The following is a 3,435-nucleotide window of genomic DNA, read 5'->3' as shown; positions in this document are numbered from 1 at the left end:
TTTGATGGCTTGGTTTATAATTTTTAATTTAGTTTGGAGATAGTGTGGAAACGGGCCCTTCGGCACACCGGGTCCGTGCCGACCAACAATCACCCACACAAATTCTATTCGACACATTAGGGACAATTTACAGAAGCCAATTAACCCACGCACCCGCATATCTTTGGAATGTGGGGGGAAACCGGATTATATATTATTGTTACATGCACTGAGATGCAGTAAAACTTGTACGAGATACAGTTTCATGTTCTCACCAGGTAAACACAATTAATTAGTGGTATGGTATGCTTGCCTTCATTAGTTGGGGCGTAATGGTATGCCTGCCTTCATTAGTTGGAGTAGTAAAGTATGCCTGCCTTCATTAGTTGGGGCATAGTGTTTAAGAGTCAGGAAGTCGTGTTGCAGCTTTATTGTTCTTTGGTTGGGGCACATTGCGTTACTAGCAAGTGTTCCAAAGCCAGGTCGGTTGTTTGGAGGGTAAGGGAGTCAAGAGCCAGAAGACATAGGTTTAAGGTGAGAGGGGAAAGATTTAATAGGAACCTGAGAGGCAACTTTTTCCATACTGAGGGTGGGGGGGGTTGTATGGAGCGAGCTGCTAGAGGAGGTAGATGACGCAGGATACTATCACAACATTTAAAAGACATTTGGACTGTTACAGGAACTGGAATGGTTTATAGGGATATGGGCCAAATGCAGGCAGGCAGGACTAACGTTGATGAGGAATATTGGAGTCATAGTTAAGCAGCATGGAAACTGGCCTTTTGGCCAAACTTGACCATGCCAGCCGACATGCCCACCTGCCTGCGTTTGGCCCATATCCTTCTAAACCTTTCCGATCCTTATACCCATCCAAATGTGTTTTAAGTGTTGTGATGGTACCTGCCTCAACTACCTCCTCTGGCAGCAGTTTCTGTATTTATAAAAAATGTTTCCCCTGGTTCCAATTAAATCTTGGACAGGTTTGGGACGAAGGGCCTGCCTCTGTTGTTTGACTGACTTTGATTAATGGCAGCACATCTACTCTGCCCGAGTCCGTACGCAGAAACGTGCCGAAAGAAAGGCCAATGCTGATTTATACCGAAAGTAGACACACGGTGCTGGAGTAACTCAGCGGGTCTGGCGGCAGCATCTCTGGTGAAAAAGGATGGGTGATGTTTCTGGTCGGCACCCTTCTTAGGATCTCAACTCGAAACATCGCCCTGCAATGTTCTCCAGAGACGCTGCCTAACCTGCTGAGTTACTCCAACAGTGTGTGTCCATCTCTGTGTGAAGAGATGCTGCTGAGATAGACTGGATTTACAGGGCTGATGGTCTTGGAGCTCCACCTACTGGCCGTACTCTTGTTCCCAGTCTCCAATCCGACTTAGTCACCAATATACCAGTTCATCTTGGACTTCTGTCCCCAAAGGAGGTTAAATCTCCACTCACTATTGCAATTTTCTGCAGATGTTACTATCCAAATGAGAATGCTTTGATCGAACTGTTCTGGCTTTAATTTGCACTAAACGTTATTCCCGGGGTGGAAGATTGCAACCTTCACGTGGTCCGCCCCGTTTCGACTAATGCATTCAACTCGACGTGCACAAACAGAAGATCAAATAGAACAAGTTGTCCAACAACTTTAGGCGTGCACGCCACACAGAAGAAGAACGTTATTCCCTTTATCATATATCTGTACACTGTAAATGTGTACCATGTATAGTCTTTCAGCTGACTGGTTAGCATGTAACAAAAGCTTTTCACTGTACTTTGGTTCACTGTACACTCGGTACACTAAACTAAAAGAGCTGGAGAGTCTGAGTGACAGGTCACCATAACGAACATAGTATCTGTAACCTCATGATATCTACTGTGAATTCAGCCTTTTCAGTAGCTGGCTTCCTTGGGGGGGGGGAGAGTTTAGGTTAGAGATACAGCATGGAAACAATTCTTTGTTACCGAATCAGTAGTAAAGAAAACACTCAATCGGTAGTAAAGAAAGTAAATTCAATGCTAGCATTTATTTCAAGAGAGTTTGGATACAAAACAGGGATGTAATGTTGAGGCTTTATAAGGTGCTGGTAAGGCCACATTTGGAATGCTGTGAGCCATTTTGGGTACCTTTATTACTCATCAAGAACCTGTTAATCTCTGCTTTAAAAATACCCAATGACTTGGCCTCCACAGACGTCTGTGGCAATCGATTCCACAGATTCACCACCCTTTGGCTAAAGAAATTTCAATCCTTTTCAGTCTGAAGAAGGGTTCTGACCCAAAACGTCACCTATTCCTTTTCTCCAGAGATGCTACCATGACTGCGCTGAATTATTCCAGACTTTTGTGTCTGGTTAAAGATATTCCTCTTCCCCTCCATTCCAAAAGGGCATCCTTTTATTCTGCACACTAGGGACCATTTTACAAAAATATGTTCCTGTTTTGAAAGCTACCCACAGATGGTCTGCAGGGACATGTTTTGCCTCTGATGACCTAGAGATGTGCTTATGTGGGTGGAAAGCTCTGTGCTACGCAGTCAGCAGCTCAGTTAAAGAACACACCAGCCCCAGTCACCCGGTCACATGGTGATGGTCAATTCAGACCGTAACACGCCCTTGGTCAGTATTATTCCAACAAGAGGAACAACGTCCTTTCCTTTAGTCACGGAAAACATATATAATCAGCAATACAATAATGTAATAACCATAATAATAGGTGACCATCATAGTGCAAAACCAAAGTCTGTAGTGCAACCAAAGCCACGGTCCATGGTAGATCACAGTTGCTGAGGTTAGTGTTGTGCTGTGTTCAAGAGCCTGATGGTTGCTGGCAAGAAGCTGTTCCTGAACCTGGAGGTCACAGTTCTCAGGCTCCAGTACTTTCTTCCTGATGGTAGCAGCGAGACGAGAGCATGGCCAGGGTGGTGTAGGTCTTTGATGATGCTGGCTGCCTTTGTGAGACAATTCCTCCTGTAGAACCCTTCGATGGGGCGGTCAGTACCTGCGATGGACCGGGCAGTGTCCACCACTCTCTGTCGTGTTCTTCGTTCCTGGGCATTTGAGTTAGTACGCTTTTTACCGTACACCTGTATATATTTGATAGAGCATTCGGTGACATGCCAAGTTTAGTTATTATCAATCCCTCACGGTGATGTAAATGGCTTGGTTTGATAACACCAGCATTCAGGAACAAAGCAGACTACAGAGCACGGTGGACAATGCCCAGTCCATCTCAGGTACTGACCTCCCCACCATCGAAGGGATCTACCAGGCGACGCTGCTTCCAAAAGGCAGCCAGCATCATCAGAGAACCACACCACCCTGGCCACGCTCTCGTCTCGCTGCTGCCATCCGGAAGAAGGCACGAGCCTGAAAACCGTGACCTCCAGGTTCAAGAATAGTTTATTTACCAACAACCATCAGGCTCTTGACCACTGTTAAAGAAAACTTTAAAATGCAACAC

This window comes from Amblyraja radiata, chromosome 19 (assembly GCF_010909765.2).
Source record: "Amblyraja radiata isolate CabotCenter1 chromosome 19, sAmbRad1.1.pri, whole genome shotgun sequence".
In the NCBI taxonomy this organism is placed as follows: domain Eukaryota; kingdom Metazoa; phylum Chordata; class Chondrichthyes; order Rajiformes; family Rajidae; genus Amblyraja; species Amblyraja radiata.
This window is presented reverse-complemented; position numbering follows the sequence as displayed.